This window comes from Lagopus muta, chromosome Z (assembly GCF_023343835.1).
Source record: "Lagopus muta isolate bLagMut1 chromosome Z, bLagMut1 primary, whole genome shotgun sequence".
NCBI lineage: Eukaryota > Metazoa > Chordata > Aves > Galliformes > Phasianidae > Lagopus > Lagopus muta.
In genome coordinates, this window is record NC_064472.1 from 34,905,024 (window position 1) to 34,919,670 (window position 14,647).

At 39.5% G+C, this 14,647-nt stretch overlaps 1 protein-coding gene across 4 annotated transcripts in view; it reads left to right on the forward strand.

Moving 5' to 3' along the window:
* TJP2 (tight junction protein 2) overlaps positions 1–14,647 on the forward strand; it is a 65,346-nt gene that overhangs the window by 1,710 nt on the left and 48,989 nt on the right. For 3 of the 4 annotated variants that reach the window (XM_048931284.1, XM_048931281.1, XM_048931282.1), the window contains one exon: positions 9,829–9,949. The gene's annotated coding sequence lies outside the window, so the exon portion shown is untranslated. Of the gene's footprint in view, positions 1–458; positions 598–9,828; positions 9,950–14,647 lie in introns of those variants that run through there. The other variant, XM_048931283.1, reaches the window with a different exon arrangement.

The window sequence follows — 14,647 nt, forward strand, 5'->3', positions numbered from 1 at the left end:
TGGGGTCAGGGAGATTCTGGCATTCTGCACGGCCTGTAATCTCAGCAGAGCTCCTCAGAATTGCAGCACTGAAGTAATTAAGTGTCTGATACTTTTTTGATTGCTTAATACTCCTTTCCTGGTTTGGTGTCTGTAAAGACAACCAGGAAATCTTTTTTAGCAATGTAAATGGATAGGTGCTGATGTGGCTCCCAAAATGAGATGTGTAAGAGCAATAGAAATTTCCTGAGTTATTATTCAGGGTAATCCCTGAGTGGGAAGTGAGAAAGTACTCCAGGACTGCTCCAGAGCAGCCCCCAGCTGGGTAGGAATTCAGAGGACAGACAGCATCTGTGTGTGCCCACAGCCACAGGCAGTGTCTGTCCCCAGCACTTCCTTGTGAGGGAGGGAAATCTCTTGTTACAAGACTGCGCTGTGCAATTGCTACAACAGCCTCAAGGACAGTGTAACTTTCATCAGGCCTGGCTGCATCAGTTTCGTGCTCTTGTATCAGTCCTGAAACCACTCCTTCCAACAGAAAGGAAGCACTGACATGGTGCGTTGTTGGTAGAGTTTGCTGAAGCTGGAGACTTTCCTGTCTGGCTTATTTTTAAACAGGTATGAAAACATGCATTTATAGGAGGAGAAGGGGGAGAAAGAATGCATTAGATCATTTATATCAGCTGCATTAAGGCCTGTGCATCCTAACCAGCAAATTACAGCAAACTACTAACTTTGGAGGGCTTCTCAAAAATGAGGCTGTTGATTTGCCAAGCAAACATTTATGGCAGTGAAGCTGCAGGGGATGGTTTCTATGTCTGTGTTCTCATGTCTGTCTTGCTTGATAGTGGGGAATGCCTGGGAATGGGGAGTAGCCCAGAGGGCAGCCACACCACAATGGGTGTTGGTGGTTTTCATGGCCACAGTGAAGTAGATTCACGTCATCTGTCACAGTAAAGGTTTGGTTTCAGCCCCGTGGCCATGTACTTTGAATTGTTTGGGAATTTCCAAGAGAATTATTTGAGTCTTCTGCTTCTATGTGGATTTCTGTCCCTAATGCTTTTGCCAGAACAGAGCTGTGGAACCCTGGCGTGCTCTTCTCAACTGTCTGAATTCATTCACCTTCTACTTTCTAACATGCTTGTGTCTTGTCCCCAGAGTCTGCAGAGCTTCCTCTTGTCTGATAACAGTGTGGGGTTTTGTTGTTCTTTTTACCAGTTCTAAAGCTATCCCTACAGCCATGTTGCACATCAGAAAGTTCTGTTTGTTTGTCTGTTTTTTTTCAGTGAATAGATAAATCATGATTTATTATGTGCTGCAATTAATTTATCTTACTTGTTTGTTTCCAAAACAAAGCCTGCATTTAATAGTCAAAACTGAGGTTACATTTGTTTTAGATGTTGCATAATTAACGCAGGCGCTGCTTGTAGTGTGGGAATGGAGCAGCTTTGTGCAGCTGTGAGGACCACTGTAGGTCACTTCACTACTTAAACTGTTACACTTGGATTGTTTTTTTGTGTTTTTCTTTTAAATCAGGTTAGGTTTCTGTTTCAAGTGAGAACGCAGAGTGTGCTGACTCCTTTCTGTCCAGTGCTTACACAGTGTTTATGATCTGAGCTTAGAAAATCAGGGAGCTGTGGGAGCTCTGTCTGTTATCTTGTATGCCATCTACCCTGCTGTATATTCATGAGCTGCCTGTTTTGTTTTAGGAAACATGAGCTACCCAAGGCTTCCTGAATTTAGGTCAGGTTGTCATTGTGTATGGGAGTGTTGGAACCACAAAGATAACAGCAGTTCCTAATCTGGAGCTGTGGAGAGGATGAAACTCATCAGTGGTGTATTTCCACATGTATAACGTCATAAGGCAAAAATGCTGTGTGATTAGTTATTAGGGTCAGTCAGAAGCTGTGTGATATGAGGAAAAAGGCAGAAGCCCATCTGACACCCTCATTTTGTTCTGATTTTTCCTTTGTGTTCTGTTGTCATTGCTTCTCTTGCCCCACCAAATTAAAAGCATGAGCTTTATCTCAGGTGTGGTCTCCATACACGTGAAATAGCAGATGCAGGATTGTAGCTTGGAGGTGGCTGTGCTTCCATGGAGCGAAGCATGAGGTCAGGTATTTTGGATTTATATTTTTCCTCACACTGGCTTAGTAACACTTCTCACAAAAGCTTTCTGTCGTTATTCTGTCACCCCAAACTAGTTCTTTAACATCAGACCCCACTCTACTGAAAAACAGAGCTCAGTAGTGCCTGAGTTCATGTTAACCAAAGCTTCATGTTCAGACTTTTTTTTTAAGGGAAATCATTAGAGAAAACCGATAAATCTCCCTTGAATGTCAGTGTTGGCAGCAAGACTGTCCGTAGTCCAGCTTGCTCCCTCTGTTCTAACATCTGCTTCATCATCTAGCTCTGCTTAATAGCCAGCAGATTTGACTACTGGTGTCTCTAGCCTCCTTAGCACAACTTTGTATAAGCTGATTCTGAGAATCTCCAGGAACATATGGGCTGTTCGGGCGAGGGATGCTGTCTAGGGAGGGGCCAAAAGCAATTTCAATCACCACAGCTGTGTGAAATAAGTTTCCAAGTCCTACTCTTTCTGTGGAATTCCCCCCTCGCTCCCCAAAATCTGAACCTTAGTGCTCCTTTGCCTCAAGACTGTTTGCAGCTTTACGTATGCGCTGCCTGTTTCCCATACTGCTCTTGTCTGTATGGTCCAAACAAAACACACGTGCTCTGCAGGTTAACAATTGTCAGCTGTTGTTATTCTCGTCACACAAGAATTAGTGTGTAGGAGAAGACCTTTGGTTTTTAGCTCGCTCCAAGACAGAATTCTTTGCTCTGTAGGTGTTGGAGAGATTTTTGTTGTTGAGAGATGAGGAAAAAAAGGATTCTCACTTTCCAAAGGCTGGAAGTAATTTTTCTCTACACTGGGCAGCTGTGGTTTCATTTAGAGTTGAGTCTGAAGTGACTGAAGATGTGATCATGCTTCTGTCATCAGTTTTACAAGAAGCGTGCTCTATATCCAGGAAGGGATAGAATAGAAAAAAGCTTTTGCTTTGATCTTATAAATGTTTCTTCAGTGCAGAAAGGAGTTTTTGTCCTTTTTTCCCCTCTTCCTGAAACACAGCTTGCTTTACACTGCAGTTGAGTCTAAAGTTTTTAGAGTATTTCTGCAAAACACTCTAACATGCTTGGAGTGCTTCTGAATTGCTCTTGAAAGGTTGAAATCCTCCGGACTTTTTTGTTTCAATTCTTCCATTCTTTTCTGTGCTTCCTTAGTTGAAACAAGTTTAGGGAAACCTAACAATTTTCACGTGTCCTTTTTCCCTGTAGTTTATCTTAGTAAGACTGTGGCAAATGTTCCAAGCTTTGATATATTGCCACAGTGCGTTCTATCCATTTATTAAAAATACGTGCTACTGGGTATTCTTAATTTTGTGAATTGGGTGGCAATTAACATGGAATCCATGGGGAGAAGGTTGGCAGTGTACAAATACATTGAGTAACCAAGTAATCTTTTTGGCTGAACTTCTAGCTAAAACTTCTGGTAGCTTCTTGATGTTATCTATGTGGATATGGCTGAGGGCCACAAGTTCCTAAAGTTGATACAAATCCTTTTTTTTATCAGCTTAATTCTTAGATTAAGTTTGCTCATTAGTATATACATGTCCAGTTAGGAAAATTGTGTTGTGTCCTTTCAATAAAACTCATTCTTCCTGAAACAGCACAAAGTTGGAAGAAGGGGAGTGGATGACATTCCTTGGCAGGACACAATGGATGAAAGTATCTTTTGTTTGCTTTGCAAAAGTAGACCTTCGTTAACAATGGATGTACTATAGTAGCTTTGAATTTCTGTTTCAAATAAAGTTGAAGGAAGTTGATGAACTGTTTCAGCCCTTACTCTAGATAGCCAGAATGAGTCCTTGGAAGTAACTTAAGCTCCTTGTATGAGTTTGGTTGTGATCTGTCTGTACAAGGAGCACACGCCCTGCAACTAGCCATTAGGATGATTGGTCTTTCTCTAGAGAAACAAAAGGTAGACCAGAGCTGCCCTGCATGGTTTTCAGACTTTGCTTAGGACGCTGAGAAAAGCATTTTGGGGAAACTTTTCTAAGAAAGATCTGTTCCTTAGATCTGTGAGGGAAAACTTCAAGGTTAAAAAAATGCCACAGAAAACAGGAAGAAGAATCAAAAGTTTTGAGAAGAAATTGTAGGGATAACAAAGTTGATACCAACACTGACTTTGAAGGAAGATTGGATTTTATCAAAACGTTTTTATGTTCAGTAAAATTGGGTATTAACACAGACTATTGCAGCTAAAAGGTTCTCAGCAAAGTGGAATTGTCAAAAATACTGCCTACTTCCTATCTTTTCCTTCCCTGTAGTAGACCTCCAAAGCTGTCAGAAGTTAAAATGCATGCAAGCTTAATGACATCAGCTGTGCTTAGAGACTTCTAGTAGTACTTCACTTTCTTAAGCTTCTTAAACCTTTCTATACAGATGTTTGTTGTTGTAGTTAAGTGCTTTTTTGGACCTGCAGAAGCAATTCATTGCTTAACTTATTTTCTGCATGTTTCATATGTTACTTTGCTTAGAACTCTGCAAATTTTCACTCTATACTCTTTATACATAAGCATGCTAGGTAGGTATACGTAAGCAGCTAGGTAGGTGAAAACTGAAAGTTTCCCTTTGCTGGTTATTTGTAACAGTACTCCTTCAATTTAAGAAATGCTTAATTTTGCTTTGCTCTTCCAGGACCTGTCCCATAGGTTGCCTATTAGTATTAGTTAGCAGTAGTTCTGTATGTGCATATTTGTGTGAACATAACCTACACATTTGACTAAATGTTTAACACCTAATGTAGCTAAAACAGGAGTGTAAGTAGCAAAGGACACGGCAATTGCTGTACAAAGAAGTTGTTGTCGAGCTGAAATCTTTTACAACTTAAATAATGAAAATTTATGTTTTTCATCTTAGAAGTTTGTAAATGCAATGTGAAGTCACCTCAACAAAAATACAGATGTGTCCAGTAATAATAGAGAATAACTAAGCTATGTGATGTAAAGGAGTTGTAGCTAAAGTCTTTAGGAGGACCTCCTCTCCCGCCTGTTCTTGTAGTGTTTTCATATAAATATTGTGCACCTGTGTAGTAATGTAAGTAAAATTATACGTTGAATATTTGTATTTACCACGTTGGGGTCTGAACAGCATTAAAGCAGTTCCTTAATTGGCCTTTCTGCAATCAGATAAGCCTACTGTGGCTTGAAGGTACTGCAGAGTTTCCGACACATCGCTATTATTTTAACTTCTGCATCATCTCCTGGTAGGTACTACCTGGGGCCACCTACCTCACAGCTCAAACAATTTTCTTATACTAAATGGCTTCTGGCATTGTGTGAGGCACAACAGAATGACTAGTAGGTGTCCTAATGGAGTCTTTAGCGTTCTTAATTCCGTCACAAGTCAAGTAAGGGAAAGTTTTGCCAGGCCATTTTTGGGCAGTTTAGATCTCACTTCCAATATTTTCTTAGTGCTGAGGAGAAAAATTGGAAAAAAAAACAAAAACCAACCCAAAACTCTTTGTCTTCCCTAGTATCTTAATTAAAAAAAAAAAAAAGTCTCAAGTTTTCTGTGCAGATTTGATGAGAAGTTACCTAGTGTTCCATTAGTACTTGGAAGATTATAGGCAGCAGAGATTTAGCAAGGGATTAGTCAATTGGAGAGTGTGCATTATCCGGCCAGGCTTAGAACCGTGATTGTCTCTTCAATCATTTTCATTAGTGTCTTATTCAAAGATCGAATTATGTAACAATGACGTTTCAGGGGAATCCGGTAGGAGTTTTTCTTTGTTTTGTTGTTGTTTTTTTTTCCTCTCTTGCTAACTCTGGAAGAGAGGGAGAAAACATTATTTCTATGCTTTGAACTTGCAGCATGTTTTGAAAAACGGCAGTTTAGATAAGTGAAGAACCATGACTTCAGCTGCAGGATCTGCATTTGGAGGATACCTTAGCTGCTGAGAGAGGCAGGATGCGCTACAAGAAATATATTACTATTTTAGAAGCAGCAATAGGAATCACTCCCCTTAACAAGAGGGAGCTGCTTCCTGAGGGTAGACATGCAAACCTGTGGCAACATCCAGGGTAAGTGTGAAAATGTTATCAGGGAAAAACAAAAGGAAAACCTGTGTTCATCTTGCAATTTGAAAACTTTTCATTAGGAAAGAAGCGTGTTGTTCCAACAGGTAATCTTTTTTTCATACCTTCAGTACAGTCTGTCTCCTGCAAGTGTAGTAAATCATGGTTTTCTTAGAGATTTCTGTGTACCTTTTTCTCTCCCTGGCTACCAGAATAATCAGATGTTCTTCCTAAGTGAGGTATTTGCTCAAGAACAGAATGAAAATGAAATAGTTGCTGTTTTACGTTTGTTGCTTTTACTGCTAAATCTGCTACATGTGTGTCTGTGCGCTCCCCAAACTGCCCTTTTTGAGAAAATACATACTCTACTTTTATCCGTGGGAGAACTAGCAGTTTCTAAAAGTGGAAGAGAAACATACTTTTCCACACGTGTGCATCTTTCCTTCTCGGCTATGAAGCAAGAGTTCCTCATACCTAGAAATACTGTTTTTTCCTGAAGGAAAGTTTTAGTTATTAAAAGATAAATTAGCGAAGACTACTAAACATTCAAACTATGAAATGCAGAGCATTCTGTTTTGTTTAAGAGCAATACAGAATGCTTCCCTCTGCTGTACAGCTCAGTATTACATTTCAGAAAGCCTTGTTCATTGGTGTTGCCCTCAAAAACCAATAGCCTGAAAAGGACGTTGATCATTTTTCTGCCCCTCTACAAGTAGCCTCAATGGATGGTCATCTTCACAGCCCTCTGGTCCTTCACCATCCGGTTCTGTGTTAGAAGGTCGCCTGGTTTCAGATGTAGCACAGAATGTGTGAGGCTTTTGTTCATGAGTAATGGTTAGACACGTTTCTACTGGCTCAGGTTAGTTTTGTGTAAACAAGACTTCAAAGTAAAGATTGAAGTAAAATGTGAATATTAATCTATGACTGATGCACATTTACTCTGTAATTTTTTCTGCAAAGGCACTTCTTCTAATGGTGGCAGTGAAAACAACTCCAACCCAAAGCACAGGATGATTTTTCAGTTGTGCCACCCAGCCCATAACAAGTAGTCTAGCCGTTGCATCAATGCCAACAGTTTCCAGACTTACCACCATTAATTCTGCAAGTTTTTCCTATGTTTCTGATATTATACCGAAGAGCAGTTGGTGTTGCTGTTGCTAAACTTGGCCTGTTAAAAGGGATTCTTAGTACAATGTATTTGGACATGGGACAGTGTAGTGTCCTAGACTGTGACTTTCTTTGATTGTTCATGTATGTTACCTACAAGCCAGTCTCTTTGAATTTTGCAGCCGTTCCTTATATGCTGACAAAAGACTTCTGTGATTGCTCTTGAAGCACTGAGGAATTGTGTTGGAAAGCGCTGGTGTATTCTTGCCGAATTCCTCTTTGTTTTCAAGGAGGCTTGTTTGGCCCAAGATGCAGCTTGAAACAAGCAGTCCAAAATGAAAGTACCTAGCTGCAGCTTCCATTATTTTCTATTTGGTGACTCAAACATGTGGCTGCTTAGCTTTCATCTACTACTGAGTATCAGTATAAAAGAGACAATTTCCAGTGTTCTTAATCAGGCATCTCCCTCCTTTCACAGAGATTTAGTTGATACAATTGTTGTATATACTTGAAATTCCAAGCTGTTTAAGATGCATTTGGATTACATCTGGATTTGCTATTCTGACTGCTTCACAAAAGCAGAAAAGCTGTTGTCATTGGACTAAGGTGGGGATCCTGTTGTATTTTCACTGAGTACTGGTAACCAATAATTGCTGTAACGTAAAAGAAGTTCAAGAGAGAAAATAAACACTGATTTTTTTCATAGTTGTGGGTGGCTTATTCTGTGCAAAAGGAATAAGCAAATTAATAACTCAATTTGTTAACATCAGTTTATCACTCAACTTCCATCAGGTTCACATCAGGAAAAAGTCAAAATAAGCATTTTAGAAGTGTGTATTTTTACATCATAAAACAGTTTACAAAAGCTAATACTGAATGGTAGGTGCACAGTTCCCCATCCGACAACTGCACACTGTGCAAATTCAGGTGCATTCCTAATTTCTTCCTTTACTGCACTTAATTATTTCCTAAGACAAAAATTAGCATTAGAGTATGGTGCCTGCTCCAATACTATTACTTGAAAGTTTTAAAAGGAAAATACACCATTTTGCTAAGGCAATTATTTGCATTTCTGTATCAAAGGCATTAGAAAATATGTTTTCCTATTTCCATTTTTACTTGGAATAGTGATGTGATTTCTGTGACAGGTGAATTTTCATAAATGTTGACATCTGCATGGTGTCAACTTATGATATTAATAATGACATGGTTTCAGCTTTCTTGTGTAACTTTTCTGTTGCTTCCAAAAGAATAGTATTCTGCATACGGCCTGGAACTATGAAGACTGGAACACTAAAGCTGATGTTTGCTCATAATTTGTATATGTTGTTGCTCTTTGTTGATAATAGAAATCCACATTAAACACTGTTTTGTTCTGTGACTTTAGAAATCCTACCTTGTTTTAAAAAGTAGTGTTTGATTTTGAGAAATGTTCTTTTGTGCTGGAATAGTCAGCAGAGAGGGAAAATTACATTTTATCTTCACAGTGTAAACTGCACAGGTGCTTGCATTTGTGAGGCTTTGAAGAAATTAATGAGACTGTTTAAAAACAGTCTGAAGTTTGAAGTGTCCCTTATTGAACTGGGAAGCTCATTTTGATTGTACTCGGGGGAAGAGTGAGACAAAACGCATCAATAAAATAGGTGGACTTGTAGATATTTGGGGAAGTTCTGCAGAGTGTTTTCACTATTTATTTCTTGTGGCTTTCCTGTTAGAAAGTAATAGCTAGGGATTATTAACCTAAAAAAAACATAGAAATTATTTAAAGAAAGAAAAACAATCAACTGCCATGCTTGCACTACTTCTCTAGGGAAGTCTGGCTGTATCTTTGAAAGTGGGATACTTTGCAAAGCTGCCCTTTGAGAGGAATTAAGACAATCAAGAGGCATTGAGGGGAAAAACATTCTAACCAAGGACTTTGTATTTCTTTTATGAGTTTGCCCTTCACTGTAGTAAACCATTCATTTTTCTCTTCTCCTACATAGCATAATGAAGGGCTATGACAAGGGGTGGGGAGAGGAGGAGCACTCTAAGAGCGATACTTAAAGGCAGTGAAAATACTGCTTGTGCAAAGGAAGGCTAATGGAGGCCTGCTGAGCAGTCCTAAACAGGGAAGGAGTAGGCAGTGCAATTGCAGCTGGCAGGTGGATCTGTTAAATTAGCAGCTGAAGTAACTGAAATGCATGTATTTGTTCTTACTGAGATTATGCTCAAGACAGAATGTTGTTACTAGTTTAACTCTTTACAGACTAAGTCAAAACTAAAAGCCAAAACGCCTTGTAGGGAGTACAAGAGCAACAAATGGAAAATGAATGTGCTTCTTGTCTATACCTTGTTTTGCTTGCAAAAATGCCTTATGCCCTTATGTGCAGGCCTGTGTGGTTGCTTGATGAGGATCAATGCTTGACTTGAAGTTTCTAGTGGTGCTGCAAGTGGGTTTCTCCTTTGAGGACTTTTTCAACCTGACTGCCAGGGAAGCTAAAGCATGCCAAACTAACCAGGAAAATACATTTTATATCTTCTTTATCTCAAGGACCTATGCATCCCAGGCTTTCAATCACTCTCTTGTGGTTGAACATAACTAAAATGAGGCTTTGTTTTTCAGGGAACAAACTACTGCACTGCCATCTCCTTGTGAGTGGGACTGGGAGCACAGCTGTACGTCACGCCCAAAGTATTTCACTGCAAACAGACCAAAACTCTCAAAAATCAACATTCCTCACAAGGTACTGGTCAAGTTATGTCAGCTAGAACCACTCGTTAGTTTGAAACGATGATTTTTTTGTTGTGTGCTGTTCATACTGTTCATTCTTCTAGCTATGTTTTTAAAAGGTTTTATGAAGCTGTATTCAACAGAGTAATACACTGAAACAGAACTAGTTCTTCTGGATTTCTCTACTGACTTAGAATGAACATGTGCAGGTTTACTGAGAGCTTGAAGTATTAGAGGACTGAAGAGGAGAGTGCAGTGAACTGTGCTAAAATTATGCAAATAATCGTGCACAGGCCTGGACTAGTTCGTCTCTTTGCTAAACACTGGAAAAGAATGGATTTACTCTATGGTGGTGTCTTCAGCAAATATAAATATTCAGCATGTGTTTGGGAATAAGTAAATTACTTTAAGCACAAAGGGTAGTCTTAATTGGAATTGCTTAGTGACTCAGTACTGAGTCCTGAGAAACAAAATAGCCACACACAGAGTTGTTTTGCTGCATATTTTTGTATAGTACATCATTAAGGTAAATATAACCCTTTTGGCGTCTTAACCTTGCAGTTGAAACCTTTTCTCAAGTGCTTTCAGAGAGAATATGAAAAGTGTGCTTAGTTTTCTTCTAAGTCATTAGCAGATGGCAATTTTAAGAGAGCAAATGATCTTTATACTGGTATTGCAAAACCAAAAAATTGACTTACCTTTCATTGTTGAGAGCTGGATAGCTACAGGTGGTTTAGTAATTTATTTGGAGATGTGGGCATCACCAGTGACATACTTAGGTTGCTCTGAAAGTAATGCCTTCTATATATTGCCATGGAAACTACAAAAAGAACACAATAACACTATTTGGTAGAGTAAATACAAAACACTATTTTTCAACATAGTCACCACTATTAGCCGTGCATTTTTGCCAGCAATAAGCAAGGGTCTGCGTGCCATGCTTATGAAAATCTGCATGGCCATAATGTTGTTTATCTTGTCCACTGCTTCACTGCACTCGCATCCAGTGTTTGGTCTCCATAGACGTTCAGCAAGTGTTGATAAATGTATTGGGTGCCATTTTTTTTCTGCATGGAGGAATTCGGGGACAGACTTTTGCCTCATCTGCACTTCTGTGCCAGATGTTGTTCTGTCAGAGCACCCCTCTGCTGCCATCTGTCACACTCAACAACAGGTAATGGAATGCTAGTGGGAAAGACCATCCTTCACTTCCACAGCACCAACATCCACCTCTGACGTTGTGATCCAACGTAATCAAATAGGAGGCAGTTTTTTCAGAGCAGCCCTGGTATTTAACCAAAGCTAATAGGACTCTAAAGACATCATAGAAAGACCAAGAAAAAAATAAGATGCCATTATGTAAGCTAACAAACAAGCAAGCCCCGTTTTCATATGAAGCTGTGTGGCAGAAAATATGATGTGAGAATGTCAGTGAAGTGTAGATAGGCAGGAATGTCCCAGCTGGGCTCTCTAGGAGACTCTCTAGCAATGTTTCCCCGAGTTGAAAAACTCTGATGTTGTATGGTATGCAAACCTTACATCAGGAAATTTGGATACTAGCAAGCCCAACTCATTGGAGAATTCCAGGGTCACTTCTATATCAAAAAAAGATGCTTCAGAAGTTATGTCCAGCCACCCAGCTTGAGACCTACCAAGAACTGTGGGACTGGAAAGTGAATGATTAAGGTGGCTGAGTCCACCTGCTTTCTCTCTGATGGCTCTGCTCTCTATTCTCCCATGCACTCTCAGCAGCCAATTTCAATCTTTCCTGAAGAGGAACACCCAGAAGTAGGTAGAATACCCTAAACTGAGGCCCTTCTATTACTGAATAAGGCTGCAGAACAGCTTTGCTTCTTAACAACTCTTGAGCAGGAAGTTTGCCAGTATAAATAAGGTAGGAAGAGTTAGAACTTTGACGCAGAGCTTTAGTTCTCTGAAGGACTAATTTGGCTGAAGATCTGCTATCTGGAGCTTTGTTTTTTAAATTAACCTCTGTATTAGGAAAAAAGCAAAAGAATGTTCTGCATGTATTACATTTTGTGCATTCTCCATATTCTTTTGTGTTTTCTAAATATGTGTAATGATCTCCATGAGAAGGGGATCTTTGTTTTCTTTACTGTGCTATCTTAATTAATTTTTGCTGTAAGAATTTATTACCATGTTAGTTCTTGATGTTGTAAGGGCTTGTCTTGTTGTGACGGAGGGCAAATAAATTGCTAAAAGCAGAATATTGTTTCACTGCTTTGCAAGGAGCAGTCAAGAAACATAAAGGAAAGAGGAATGACTGAGATGCTTAAGCAAAATGAATGTTCAACCACATTGTGCCCATGTCACTCCTGCATAAAATGGACACATTCAGTGTAAAGAAGAAGTCCTTTTGAGTGTTGATAAGTATTTTTGTATGATATTTGAGGAGAAAAATAGTGCAAGCTTGTTGGGATTTGTTTAAAATATTTTTTTCTAATAAGTTTTTATAGCTTCTAAAATTAATCGACCAGAAATTGTGTGTGCTAGAGGAAGTTGTTTCAATTTTACTTACTCTGCTGGTGAATTGATTTTTATCATGAGAGAAAGGATTTAGCAAGGACTCTACCCAAGATCTCTGTCTCACGTTCTAAATTATGTTCCACTATTACATTTGGTTATCAATGTACTTTTCAAGACACTGCTATGCAGTTTAAAACATTGCAGATGTGCTTAGAATAAACATGTTTAGGATAGATGCTATATTCATTAATTCTCTCCACTATCATTTTTTCTTACTGCTGGTTATCAAACACTTCAGCTTGTTCCTGTGCTGCTGTTTTATTTTTTATTTTATTTATCAAAAAATAAAGGGAAAGAGCGTAGAGGTGCTACTTTATGCTAATCTATATACTAATTCACACTTTCTTTGCAAAGATATGACATGAAACAAGCAGTGTCTTGATGTTTTTCAGCAGAATAAAGCTTTAAAATCTTTGTGTGAGATCTGGTGGACTTGATGACCAAAAAGATTCAGAACTATTGAGAAAAATATGCTATATATTTCTGTAGTGCTCTTCCTAAGTTGTCCATCATATAGCATCTGTCACAATATACTTTTCCCTACTTTTGTGAATACAAAATTTAGTAGCTTACAATTGTGCAGCTTTGCACTCCAAATCTAACAACATCATTTGTGAAATATCTAAGTCTGTATGCCTAGGTTGTGAAAAAATAATAATAATAATAAAAAAATAAAAATCCATCGTAAAGGTCAAAGGATGTGGCCAGGTGAGCCATAAGGAGGTTTGTACTGGTTATTACCTCAGGAAAAAATACATGTGAAATATGGGATATGTTTATGCTGGGCTGCGTTTCTTACAGGGAAGCCTTTGCTTTCTAAATTAACAAATTGGGAATTACTGCTTTGAGATATGGAAAGCATGTATATTTGTGCATCCTTACAGGGCAATATTACAGACCCTACAAGCTGCATATCAAAATCTTTTTGCAGTGTATCACAAGCTGTACTTTGGAAGCAGAAACAAGGGGCAAGATGATGAATGTGGTGCCCTGCTTTAAGCTGGCACTAGCACTTGAGTCATGCGGTAACTCAAGAATGATGGAATCATTCATGTGGAAAGGAACCTGAGGAGGCTTCTAGCCCAACCTCTTTACCAGCCTAAGGTCACTGGATTGCTTGGGCATTTACCCAGCTGGGGTTCAGAAAGCTCCAAGGTCAGAGACACTAGAGCTTCTCTGGATCTGTGACTTGGCTATTTCCATGGGGAAAAAAAGAATAATTCTCCTTACATCCCTTCTGAGCCTCTCATTTGAGCTTTTGTCTACACTCTCCCGTTCTCCCGCTGTGCACTGCATGAAGATGCGGTCCTGCATCTCCTTGATTCCTCTTGCCAATGTTGATGGGCTGCTGTTAGGTTCCCTTGCAGCTATCCTTTCTCCAGGCTGAACAACCCCCCCGTTGCAGGGTTGGTGCTCCAGTCCCCACCATCTTGGTGGTCCTCTGTTGGATTCACATCTGCATGCAGTAACAGCTGTGAAGACAGCATCTGTGGCTTCTCCAGTCCCTCCAAGACAGATGAAGACTACTGTATCGTTCATGTGCCTTCACTGCAGTGTAGAACTGTGTGTTTGAACCATGTATATGCCCTGAGCAGTTAGAGAGTCAGAGGTCAGCTACCTACACATCCTCTAATCCTGAAGGTTGAGTCTGTTAGGGCCTAGCTCGCTATATAAAGAAGCGGACATAATTGGATTTATGAATCATTTAAGTAGGACTGGGCTGACTGATTTGTGTAATTTTGCAGGCTGATGACAAAAAGCAGTCTAAAGAGATTGGAAGGGAAAGGGGAAGGGCTGTTTGGCAATGTGGTATTTTTAGAAACTTCTACAGTGCTTTTCATCAGAAGATCATGAACACTTGCTTAGAAACAAAAGCAAAACTGATGTGTGTACTCAGTGAGTTCAACAGCTGGACTAGCAACCTACATTCCTGGTCTCTTACTGAAATCATTTCCCGGTTCTGTGAAGTTACTAGTGCTGCCTAGCACTGTAAGTGTTAAATTCCAGTATTTAAAAAATAACTGAATAGGTGTGATTGTCAGAGGAACTAGTTAAGAGGCTCAATTGGAGGTGTGGATGGGACAGGAAGAAGCAGAGAGCACCTGCATCACAACACTGTGCTGCAGGCAAATTGCTGAACAGCCTTCCTTGGTTGGCAGGAGTA